We start from the raw sequence: 13,749 nt of genomic DNA, 5'->3' as shown, positions 1-13,749 counted from the left end.
GTTCGAGGCATATGAGCTGCAGATTGTACACTTAGCATAGATCGCCATCTGGTGTTGGGCCCGGATGTTTGCAGTTTGTTTTTGTTCTTTGGACAGTCTTTGGAAGTCACGAGTTCGGTGACTCCTCCTTCGGTCCGTACTGCGCATGGGCTTCGGCTCCATCCTCAGATTGTTTTTTTCCGCCATCGGGCTTGGATGTGATACTTCGTGCTCCGGCTTCGAACTTCTACGGTTCCAGCCTCGACGGAAAATCCTCGTTCTTCGAGTTTCTTCATCAATCTTCATCTCTCGAAGCAGCACTTTTCTCCATCCCGTACATCGGCACCGGCCTTCGGGCCCTCCTCGACTCCGGTCCCGGCCGATGTAAAGGACTCCGTTCAAAAAGTGCCCAAAATGTGGGTCTAAATTTCCCCACACCGACCTCCATCAGGTGTGTAACCTTTGCCTCTCTCCAGAACACGAGGCCAGAGACTGCCCCGCCTGTAAGTCTTTTCGATCAAAAAAGACCATCCGGGATCGAAGAGCTCGACGCACCATGGCGCACTCCTCGACCGCGGCTCCACCGGACATCTTCGGAGACGACGCCGAAGCTTCGGGGCAACTACACACCGAGCAGGTGGACGACGTCGTCAGCGCTTCCGAGGCCGACGACTCCGACGTGGAGGACATCACACCGGCGCAGCGGGTCGTGAGTACTGTACCCTCTCCCTCCCCCGCGCCCAAAACCAAAGAGACTCCGGTTACACCCTCGCCTGCAGGCCTGGGCAAAACCAAGCACACAGCTTCTATCACCCCACCTTCGGGCCCGGTGTCGAAGCCTCAGAAGTCTCACGGCAGCTCGGGCTCGAGCCAGCCGACGCCTGGTGCCGAAAAACACCATCCGGCACCGAAGAAAGTGATACCCAGCTCGACTCCGAAGCCACCGGTGCCGAAGCCTGGACTCTCGGTGCCGACAAAACACAAACACAAATCTGTCGGCACCGACGCTCCGGCGCCCAAAACTCCTTTGACGCCGAAAAAAACGGAGGTACCAAAAAAGCATGGCGCACAGAAACCATCCAAACCCTCGGCTCCGAAAACATCGGCGCCAGCGGACGATTCGGTGCCACTGGATCTCTTTACACCAGACCCTTTGCAAAAGACTCTATTTAAAGATCCAAAGACTGGGCTATTGACTTTAGTTGTCAAGAAAAGACGTCTTGACACACCGGCTCCTCCTCCACCGCCCAAGCGGAAGGACTCTGCTACTTCTCCTCTCAGAGTGCCCTCCCCACTACCTCCTCCTCTACCTCCTCCACCTCCTCCACCCCCTCCCCCTCCCAGGTCTCCGCCACCCTTACCTCATCACTCCCCGACCCCGTCCCCAGATCCGGATTACGGGGATCCAGATTATGACCCGGCGGACGCCCCAATGGACCCCACTCCACCGGGGACCCCAGACCCATGGGAAGACTACCACAACCCTGACATACCTGATATGCCTCAGGACGACCTATACCCATCCAGGCCGTCTCCTCCAGAGGACTCCTTAGGGTTTCACCACTTAGTGCAGAGAGCAGCACACTACCATGGGGTGGACATGCATAGCGAACCAGTGGAAGACGACTTCCTACTGGACACATTTGACATTCAGGACAAGTCCACGTCTATTTTGCCCATGCTTAAAGGTGTCACCAAGCATGCTGCAGAGGTGTTCAAAGACCCTGTCAGGGCCAGGGTACTGAACCCTAGAATAGAAAAAAAGTACAAGGCGGCACCCACAGACCCTGCATACATTAAGGGCCCTGCTCCCTTAGATTCCCTAGTTGTGTCCACAGCTAGAAAGCGGGCTAACTCCCAGTCCCCAGGAGAAGCCCCACCGCCAGACAAGGAATCGAAACTTTTAGACGCGTCTGGCAAACGCACCGCCTCCCAAGCTGCAAACATGTGGCGCATTGCAAATACACAAGCGCTACTTGCGCGCTATGACATATCACACTATGACGAACTTGAGGCTCTTATGCAGCACCTCCCCGAAAAACACAAGCGCAAGGCTCATGACCTGATACAGGAGGGTAAACTAATTACAAACACCTCCATTAAGTGTGCCCTCGATGCAGCCGACACTGCTTCTAGAGCCATAAATACCAGTGTCCTGCTTCGTCGTCATGCCTGGCTCAGGATCTCAGGGTTCAAGCCTGAAGTCCAGGCGTCCATACTAAATCACCCTTTTGACCAACAAACTCTCTTTGGGCCAAAGGTGGACGAAGCGTTGGAAAAGATGAAAAAGGACACAGACACAGCAAAATCTATGGGGGCACTCCAATCACAGGCCCCTAAACGCTCCTTTCGACGCTCATCCTTTCGTGGCACAGGCAGAGGCTTCTCCACCGATAGCGCCTCTACCTCCTACAAGTCCCCGCCTCAAAATACCTTTTCAAAGGGCAACCAAAGGGGTGGTTACAGAGGCAACAACATTAAGGGCAGGGGCAAAACTAACACCACCCGTTCCGCAACCCCGCCCGCACAATGACCTCCCTCCCCTCCCCCCAGACCATCCCACTCCGGTCGGGGGCAGACTACAACAATTTATCCACGCATGGGAATCCATAACATCGGACAAATGGGTGAACCAAATTATTCGGTCAGGGTACTGTCTCGAGCTAACATCTACCCCACCCAATATCCCACCAAGACACCATCCAATGTCTCAAGAACATTCCACACTGCTCAAACAGGAGGTGCTCTCCCTCCTCCAAAAACACGCTATAGAGCAGGTCCCCGTCAATCAGCAAAATCTAGGGGTCTACTCCCTGTATTTCCTTATACCAAAGAAAGACGGGACCCTGAGGCCCATTCTGGACCTCCGGCCTCTAAATGCGTACATACATTCAGACCATTTCCACATGGTCACCCTACAACAAGTCCTCCCGCTCCTCTGTCAGGGAGACTTTCTCACTACCTTGGATCTGAAGGACGCATACTTTCACATTCCAATACACCCTTCTCACAGGAAGTACCTCAGGTTCGTGGTGGACGGTCAGCATTACCAATTCACGGTTCTCCCCTTCTGGGTCACCACCGCACCACGGGTGTTTACCAAATGCCTAGCAGTTGTAGCAGCACACCTCAGGCGTCAACAAATTCACGTCTTCCCTTATCGAGACGACTGGCTAATAAAAGGCGCGTCCTACAATCAATGTGTGCAACATACCAACAGCACCATTCAACTACTCCACCGGCTAGGCTTCACGGTGAACTACCAAAAGTCCCACCTCTTACCATCTCACACAAAGCAATATCTCGGGGCAACTATAGACACCTCCAAAGGTATTGCCTATCCAAATTCAGCCAGAATCGCAAGCATACAAGGCTTGCGCAAAACATTCCTTCCTCAACACTCTCTTCCAGCAAGAGTGTTTATGAAGCTCATAGGAATGATGGCGTCCTGCATTTTCATAGTGCCCCATGCAAGACTCCATATGCGTCCACTTCAAGAGTGCCTAGCACAACAGTGGAACCAGGCCCAGGGTCAGGTGACGGATCTGGTGTTGGTGGACGGCCGCACCCATCACTCTCTGCAGTGGTGTAACACCACAAACCTTTCCAAAGGACGGCCGTTCCTGGACCCGGTTCCTCAGGTGATTCTAACAGCGGACGCATCGCTCTCCGGCTGGGGAGCGCACCTCTTACACCTCACAATGCAAGGTCTATGGACGCCACAGCAAAAATCGCTCCACATCAACCATCTGGAGCTCTTGGCGATCTTTCTAGCCCTAAAATCCTTTCAAAAACAGATTTCGGGCAAAGCAGTCCTCATTCGCACAGACAACATGACTGCAATGTATTATATCCAAAAACAGGGGGGGACACACTCCCCAGCTCTCCCGCTTAGCCCAGACCATATGGAGATGGGCAATTCCCCAAAACATCTTTCTCCTGGCACAGCACGTTCCTGGCGTACAAAACACCGTGGCAGATCTGCTCAGCAGACAAACGCAACAACTACACGAATGGGAACTGCATCCACAAGTTCTTCACCCATTCTTCCAACAGTGGGGGCATCCTCAGATAGACCTTTTCGCCACCCACGAAAACAAAAAATGCCCAAGCTTCGCCGCCAGATACCCACACCCATTGTCCAAGGGCAATGCGATATGGATGAACTGGTCAGGCAGATTTGCATACGCCTTTCCACCTCTCCCGCTAATTCCATTAGTGGTAAGGAAGCTACAGCAGCACTCCCTCACACTCATTCTGGTAGCCCCAACATGGGCCAGGCAGCCGTGGTACACCACACTACTACAGCTATCGGTGGTACCACATCAAAAACTGCACCTGTCCCCATGCCTCCTAACCCAGAACCATGGAGAAATCAGGCACCCGGACCCAGCTCAGCTCAACCTTGCGATCTGGCTCCTGAAATCTTAGAATTTGGATACCTTAACCTTCCCCCTGATTGCATGAACATCATCATGGAAGCCAGACGTCCTACCACTAGAGCATGCTATGCCGCAAAGTGGAAAAGATTTGTAATTTACTGCCGTAACAATACAATCAACCCTTTAGATGCATCCATACAGCACATCATATGCTATCTGCTCCATCTTCACAGGTGTAACCTGGCATATTCATCCATACGCCTACACCTAGCAGCGATCGCTGCTTATCTACAAAACAGACAGCATTTATCACTGTTCAGAGTGCCCGCTATTAAAGCCTTTATGGAAGGCTTTAAACGAGTAATTCCTCCCAGGGCACCACCTTCCCCTGTATGGAATCTAAATGTAGTTCTTACACGGCTAATGGGTCCACCCTTCGAACCAATGCATAAATGTGAGCTACAGTTCCTCACCTGGAAAACAGCTTTCCTCGTAGCTATCACTTCCCTTAGAAGGGTTGGTGAAATACAAGCGTTCACTATACAGGAACCCTTCCTACAAATACATCACAGCAAGGTCATACTTCGTACAAATCCGAAGTTTCTGCCCAAGGTCATTTCCCCCTTCCATCTCAATCAATCGGTGGAATTACCTGTCTTTTTCTCGCAACCTCAATCTGTTGCAGAAAGGGCCTTACACACACTTGATGTTAAGAGGGCTTTGCTGTACTACATACAAAGAACGCAACCTTTCAGGAAGACTAAACAATTGTTCGTTTCCTTCTCTCCACCACATAAAGGCAACCCCATCTCTAAATCAGGGATAGCTAGGTGGATTGTAAAGTGCATACAAATTTGCTATCAAAAGGCAAAAAGAACATTATCTGTTCCACCTAAAGCCCACTCTACTAGAAAGTTAGGGGCTTCTATGGCTTTTCTAGGGAACATACCCTTAGATGACATCTGCAAAGCAGCCACATGGTCAACACCGCACACCTTCACAAAACATTACTGTGTAGACGTGCATTCCAAGCAACAAGCTAGTGTGGGCCAGGCTGTACTAAAGACACTTTTTCAAACCGCTGCAACGGATACCGGTGGTCGCCGCTAAGGTTGGGTACTGCTATATAATCTATGCTAAGTGTACAATCTGCAGCTCATATGCCTCGAACGGAATATGCTACTTACCAGTATGCATCTGTTCTTGGCATGTAGAGCTGCAGAGTTGTACACGCCCACCCGCCTCCCCGGCTACCTGTATCCGTTCCAGTCCATCTTATTTAGATACAACACACATGGGTTTCTCACTGTTATTACTACGCTCCATCATTTCCCTGTTAGCGAAAAACAATCTGAGGATGGAGCCGAAGCCCATGCGCAGTACGGACCGAAGGAGAAGTCACCGAACTCGTGACTTCCAAAGACTGTCCAAAGAACAAAAACAAACTGCAAACATCCGGGCCCAACACCAGATGGCGATCTATGCTAAGTGTACAACTCTGCAGCTCTACATGCCAAGAACAGATGCATACTGGTAAGTAGCATATTCCTTTTTAGTCGCCATCACATCTCTCAGAAGAGTGAGCAAAATCCAGGCATTAACCATACAAGAACCATTTTTACAAATCCATTATAACAAAGTAGTTCTTAGAACAAACCCAACATTTTTACCCAAAGTAGTATCTGCCTTCCATCTAAACCAGTCTGTTGAACTACCAGTATTCTTCCCTCAACCAGACTCAGTGGCAGAAAGAGCTCTACACACCCTAGATGTTAAAAGAGCATTACTTTACAACATTGAAAGAATTAAATCCTTAAGAAAAACCAAACAACTTTTCGTAGCTTTCTCCCCACCTCATAAGGGCAATCCTATATCCAAATCAGGAATTGCAAGGTGGATTGTAAAATACATACAAATATTCTACCTTAAAGCCAAGCGCACGTTAACCATTTCTCCTAGAGCTCATTCTACACGTAAACTAGGGGCATCTATGGCATTCTTAGGGAACATCCCCCTAGATATCTAGTATAAACCTCTAAACCGGCCTGTATGATTCTCCAATAGATCTCTACAGATTCTGCATTTCCCAATCTAGCTAATCAAGAATACATTTATTTCATATTATCACAACATTTTTATAGAATCCAATTGACTACAGTTTTATCAACAAAATATATTTTTTATTTCTTTTTTCTTTTTTCGTCTTGTCAAGATTTATACATAATTTAGAAAATAAAGCTTGTTAGGTTTTACACTCATGATTTGGGATACAAACATTTTTACAAATGGAACAGTTGTGAAAAAAGACATCCTAGACATCTACAATATAAAAAAGCATTCATTCATACTTCATACTTGCATTCAAACAGAAAAGAGTAAGGAGGATAGTAAAAAGGAAGCTAAAACTTTAAATTGGTCAGATTTCTCCAGTTGACAGAAAATGAAAGGATGTTGGCTTTCAATATCTTTGATATTGGCAATTTCACGGTCAACGCGCGTTTCAGTGGGGGAACCACCTTCTTCAGGACCAACTGCCAGAGTTAGCGAATGGGATAGTTAAAAAGTATGTCTGGGTGTCTGTAAGATAAGCACAAGGAATTGAAATTGACAGTAGATCGGGAAACACTTAATTTCTTTTCGAAAATGAATTTTTAAGTTAAAATGGTTGCTATCATGCACTTTAGATGTGGAGTTTTTGAGCGCGGGAACATGCATATTAGGGTGAAGTATGGGGCAGCAGAAACGACCCATTGGTGATTTGTGCATAGCATTAAAATAAAATAAAGTAAAATAAAGTGAATTCTGAAAGTGGTGTCCCAAGAGATAGGTGTGAAGAGGTCAAAGAAAAAAAAAATTTTTTACACGGAGACTACCTATAAATTCATCAGGTGATATATGGGTCTTTAGCCACGAAAGTCTATTTTGTCTAGAAGAGACAAATGATGGGTTTATCTGAAATGGATAGAAGGTTGAAAACTTAATCAAAGAATCGATCTATAATGGCATTCAGCAGGCTGTAAGCAAAATATCTACCTAATTACCTTGGAAGGTCTGAATGTGAGCATATGTTCACATTCAAGGATATGTATGGACAGCTTCCGATATTTTTCAAAGAAACGACTGCTGTGAATCTACAAGAAAGAAAGCTTTTATATCACACTATCTCATGGTGATTGGTTGCAGTAGAAGTATGTAGTTAGTAGGTCAGTCATGTACCTCGTATTTAGTTTCCTATTCACAAAGTGGTTTCAATGTTCAGGCAGCAATTCAGGCGCTCCTTCTTTCTATTGATGCATGAGCAGATCATTTGTTTTAGATAGGTGCGTCCTGTCACGGCATAGCGCTGTGAAGGGAAAGAAGCGTTACATAGCATTTTGAGTTAGGAGTAGACATAAGGGTGCAGCGGTAATTTTTCTATATATTGCACTTACAAGGTGCATAGAACTTATTTTAATCTCTTGGGTTAAATGCCCGGATCTATCAGGTCTCCAGGATTGGCTAATAGCTAAATCTTGTGCTGAACGAATGTCTGGAGCGACATTAGTCGGTCATAAAACATTTTTTACATGACTGTAACGTTCTCACTTTGTGAGGCGATAAGTTAGACCAGACAAAAACGGTCTCTACAAGTGGTTATTATCAGAAAATCTTCAGCACAACATTTAGCTATTAGCCAATCCTGGAGACCTGATAGATCCGGGCATTTAACCCAAGAGATTAAAATAAGTTCTATACACCTTGTAAGTGCAATATATAGAAAAATTACCGCTGCACCCTTATGTCTATCCTAACTCAAAATGCTATGTAACGCTTCTTTCCCTTCACAGCGCTATGCCGTGACAGGACGCACCTATCTAAAACAAATGATCTGCTCACGCATCAATAGAAAGAAGGAGCGCCTGAATTGCTGCCTGAACATTGAAACCACTTTGTGAATAGGAAACTAAATACGAGGTACATGACTGACCTACTAACTACATACTTCTACTGCAACCAATCACCATGAGATAGTGTGATATAAAAGCTTTCTTTCTTGTAGATTCACAGCAGTCGTTTCTTTGAAAAATATCGGAAGCTGTCCATACATATCCTTGAATGTGAACATATGCTCACATTCAGACCTTCCAAGGTAATTAGGTAGATATTTTGCTTACAGCCTGCTGAATGCCATTATAGATCGATTCTTTGATTAAGTTTTCAACCTTCTATCCATTTCAGATAAACCCATCATTTGTCTCTTCTAGACAAAATAGACTTTCGTGGCTAAAGACCCATATATCACCTGATGAATTTATAGGTAGTCTCCGTGTAAAACATTTTTTTTTTCTTTGACCTCTTCACACCTATCTCTTGGGACACCACTTTCAGAATTCACTTTATTTTACTTTATTTTATTTTAATGCTATGCACAAATCACCAATGGGTCGTTTCTGCTGCCCCATACTTCACCCCAATATGCATGTTCCCGCGCTCAAAAACTCCACATCTAAAGTGCATGATAGCAACCATTTTAACTTAAAAATTCATTTTCGAAAAGAAATTAAGTGTTTCCCGATCTACTGTCAATTTCAATTCCTTGTGCTTATCTTACAGACACCCAGACATACTTTTTAACTATCCCATTCGCTAACTCTGGCAGTTGGTCCTGAAGAAGGTGGTTCCCCCACTGAAACGCGCGTTGACCGTGAAATTGCCAATATCAAAGATATTGAAAGCCAACATCCTTTCATTTTCTGTCAACTGGAGAAATCTGACCAATTTAAAGTTTTAGCTTCCTTTTTACTATCCTCCTTACTCTTTTCTGTTTGAATGCAAGTATGAAGTATGAATGAATGCTTTTTTATATTGTAGATGTCTAGGATGTCTTTTTTCACAACTGTTCCATTTGTAAAAATGTTTGTATCCCAAATCATGAGTGTAAAACCTAACAAGCTTTATTTTCTAAATTATGTATAAATCTTGACAAGACGAAAAAAGAAAAAAGAAATAAAAAATATATTTTGTTGATAAAACTGTAGTCAATTGGATTCTATAAAAATGTTGTGATAATATGAAATAAATGTATTCTTGATTAGCTAGATTGGGAAATGCAGAATCTGTAGAGATCTATTGGAGAATCATACAGGCCGGTTTAGAGGTTCATACTAGATATTTCTTTGCTTGCTCCCTCCTCTAGGGCCTTAATTTAAATAGGGAGACCCTCCTCTCATTGTAATATCCCCCTAGATTACATATGTAAAGCAGCAACTTGGGCCACGCCACACACCTTCACAAAACACTATTGTGTAGGTATGCAAGCAAAACAACAAGCTAGTGTGGGCCAGGCTTTATTAAAAACACTTTTTCAAACTACTGCAACAGATACAGGTAGCCACCGCTAAGGAGGATACTGCTATATAGTCTATGCATAGTGTACAATCTGCAGCTCATATGCCTCGAACGGAAAATGCTACTTACCAGTATGCATCTGTTCTTGGCATGTAGAGATGCATAGTTGTACACGCCCACCCTCCTCCCCGGATACCTCTATCTGATCCAGTATTATCTTAATTAGATACATCACGCAAGGGCATCTTTCTATTTCTCACTACTCCATCTAACCATACTGGCAATCTAACGATGGAGCCGAAGCCCATATGCACTGTCGACCGAAGGAGGAGTCACCAACCTCGTGACTACAAGACTTTTTCGAAGACAAAAACAATATGCAAACATCCGAGCCCAACACCAGATGGTGATGTATGCATAGTGTACAACTCTGCAGCTCTACATGCCAAGAACAGATGCATACTGGTAAGTAGCACTTTCCTTTTACATATTTTCTACCTGTATTGTAACTGGAGAAAATGAATAAAGTTTGTTTAAAAAAACAACAAAAAAACATTTCCAGCACTTTCAAATCAAAGTCCTCCCCTTTGGGGCCACAATCGCCCGCAAGGTTTTCACCAAATGTCTAGCAGTAGTAGCCGCTCATCAAAAGCGCTACTTGTCAAAAGTGCTTCCAATACACTCAGGCCACCTTAAACTGTCTGGGGAACCGCGTTTGAGTCTCGGCAATGACGCAGAACATCCTGTCATTCTTGGCAAATCACTTAATCTCCCTGTGCCTAACAAAAATTAATGTGTCCTCATGTAACGCAACTGATGCTATATAAAGTGCTCTGATACCTTCGGGTCAAGTTCGCGCTATATAAAACTCTGTAAAAAAAAAAAAAAAGAAACTAGGATTTATTATCAATGCAGTCAATTCCCACCTCCACCCCCTTCAAATACAACCCTACCTGGGAGTCATCTTCAACTCACAGCGGGGGATAGCTTACCCCATTGCCGACAGGATTCATTTCCTTCCAGGCGGTAATTTCCCTGTTCCAGCCTCATCAGCAGGTAACAGCCATGACAGTTATGCGTCTCCTCTGTATGATGGCTTCAGGCATAGCCATTTTACCTCATGCCAGTCTCAACATGCATCCGCTGCAAGAGTGCTTAGCGCTCCAATGGACTCAAGCAGAGGGTTAATGATAGGATCTAGTGTTGGTCAGCCGTCAAGCTTACCGCTCTTTGTATCCAACATTCTCCTAAAAGGGCGGCCTTTCCTATGCCCAATTTCGCAGGGAAACCACAACAACGGACTCCTCCCTCACCGGTTGGGGAGCGCATTCACAAAATCTGACTGTCCAAGGATGCAGGACACTCAGCCAAGCACATCTCCATATTAGTCACCTGGAGTTACTAGCTGTTCATCTAGCACTCAACGCCTTACTTCCCCACCTGATTGGCAAGGTAGTACTGATCAAAACAGACAGCATGGCTGCCATGTATTCTCTGCAAAAGCAGGGGGGCACACTATCCCCTCAGCTCTCTCATCTAGCTCAGACGATCTGAAGGCGGGTCTGGTGGCTCTGTGGACTAATGCAACCACTGCAGGGGCCTGTGTCCAACCTCATGGTCACAGGTTCAAATCCTGGCGGCTCCACTCATCCTTTCTGAGGTTGATAAAATTAGTACCATTGAGTTGGGTAACAATAAACCTGCTGAGAAGATCTCCAAAGTCATTGTCCACTCCTGGGACGTACCTTGCTGACAGGAAGATGTTGTATCTGGGAGCCCACCTTATAACGTGTATTTGTAAAGCGCACATTCTTCCCCAAAGGGGCATCTTGGCACTGAATAACGTGAGGCGCCAACAAGTCCATGACTGGTAGCTCCACCTGCATGTCCTCCTCATGCTTCCAGCATTGGGATCACCCAGATATAGACTTTTTTCCCACAGCAGAAAAGGCCAAGTGCCCTCACTTTGCCTCCAGGTTCCTACAACCACAGTCCAGGGGCAACACACTAAGGATGAGTTGATCCGGTATATTTGCTTATGCATTTCCACCTCTCACTGCTTCAGTTTGTGGATCTCAAACTTCAACACACATCTCTTACCCTCATCCTAGTGGCTCCAACATGGACGCGACAACCATGGTTGACCACACTCCTAGAATTCTCAGTAGTTCCCCATGAGCTACTGCCGAACAGGCAGAGCCTTCTAACGCATAGCCATGGAGAAATCAGACGCCCAGAACCCAGGTCCCTCAGTTTTGCAATCTGGCTCATGAAGTGCTAAAGTTTTTTTTTTTTTTAAATCTACCACAACCTTGTATGGACATTCTCAAAGAAGCACACATGCCCACTACTCGTTGCTGTTATGCTGCAAAGTAAAAAAAAAAAATGTGTTCACTATTGTCATTCCAAACCCTTTGATGCTCTAGGAGTCGCGATTCAAGACATTGTCTGTTACTCATTTCCTTTAGATACGTCTGGTTTAGCTTTTAAAGCTATAAGGCTACACCCAGTGGGAGTAGACTCATATCTACAAAATAGGAAACACATTTCCCTATTCAGAATTCCAGCCATTAAAGCCTTCCTAGAAGGTCTTAAAAGAGGTATTCCTCCTATGGTGTCACCAGCTCCCACTTGGAATCTTAATATTGTATTAACATGATTAATGGGCCCTCCATTTGAGCACTTCTATTCCTGTCCCCTCCAGTTCTTACCCTGGAAGGTAACATTCCTAGTTGCTCTCACTTCACTCAGACGTGTCAGTGAGCTTCAGGCATTAACTTTAGAAGAACCCTATTTCCAACTACATAGAAATTGGATGGTACTGCACACCAATTCTAAATTTCTTCCAAAAGTGGTGTCTCAATTCCACGTTAATCAGTCTATCGAATTGCTAGTATTTTTCCCTAACTTGACTTGGTTGCGGAATGGGCTCTGCACACCTGAGATATAAAACAAGCCCTAATGTATTATATTGATAGAACAAAATCATTTAGTAATACACAACTACTCTTTGTTGCCTTTTCAACCACAAAAAGGAAAAGCCTTTTCTAAATCAGGCATTGCACATTGGATTGTCAAATGTTTCCAACCATGCTATGCTAAAGCTAAAAACTCTCCCTCCTAGAGCTCACTCCACTCATAAAAGAGGTGCTTCATTGGTCTTCCTAGGTAATATACCTAATTCTGACTTATGTAAAGCAACTACATGGTCTACACCACATTCATTTACAAAACATTACTGTGTAGATATGCTGGTCCGTCAACCAGCCGATGTAGGCCAAACAGTTCTATGTATATGATTTCTAACAACTACAACCCCCACAGGTTAGCCACTGCTTATTGAGGATGACTGCTTCACACTCTATGCTATGCACATGTATCTACAGCTACAGGTCTCAAATGGAAACTGTTACTCACCCAGTAAGCATGTGTCCGTGGCATGTAGTGCTGTAGATTCAATTGCGCCCACCCTCCTCCCGGACACGTGTGTTTGTTGCCGTTACTTTTATAAAATATCACAAATTCCTTTAATATGGCTTCTCACTAGACTACGCTATATTTGACATTCTATCGTTACCCGCCTTACGGGAAAACAATCTAACAATGTAGTCGATGACCATACACATTACCAGAAAGAGGAGGAGTCACTTCACCTCATGACTTGAAAGACTTTCTTAGAAGAAAAACCACTTGTGCACATTCGTGTCTAACACTAGATGGCAGGATTTTGCTAAGCATGTGAATCTATAGAACTACATGCCACGAACAGATGCTCACTAGGTATGTAACATTTTCAATTTTTTAGTTTGTAATATTTTAATATTCATTTTAATATTTTTATATAATATTTATCACTGCCCTGGAGAAGTTCCTAAGTGACAGGAATGAAACGTGTTAGCAGGCAGTTTGTATTCAGTTGAATTTAAGGAATAAAGATTTAAGAAAATATACTAAAGTCCAATGGTCTTGAATATCTGTTAGAGACGAAAACTAAATGTAACTGAAAAGGTCTTTTCAACCTAATGATTAGTGATATTAGTTTACAGATCTGGAGTACATT

The 13,749-nt window shown here is 44.8% G+C and overlaps 1 protein-coding gene across 1 annotated transcript in view; it reads left to right on the top strand.

Moving 5' to 3' along the window:
- The window catches only part of PCSK4 (proprotein convertase subtilisin/kexin type 4), a 459,936-nt gene that overhangs the window by 200,030 nt on the left and 246,157 nt on the right, over positions 1-13,749 (top strand). The window lies entirely within an intron of this gene.

This window comes from Triturus cristatus, chromosome 12 (assembly GCF_964204655.1).
Source record: "Triturus cristatus chromosome 12, aTriCri1.1, whole genome shotgun sequence".
In the NCBI taxonomy this organism is placed as follows: domain Eukaryota; kingdom Metazoa; phylum Chordata; class Amphibia; order Caudata; family Salamandridae; genus Triturus; species Triturus cristatus.
This window is presented reverse-complemented; position numbering and strand designations above follow the sequence as displayed.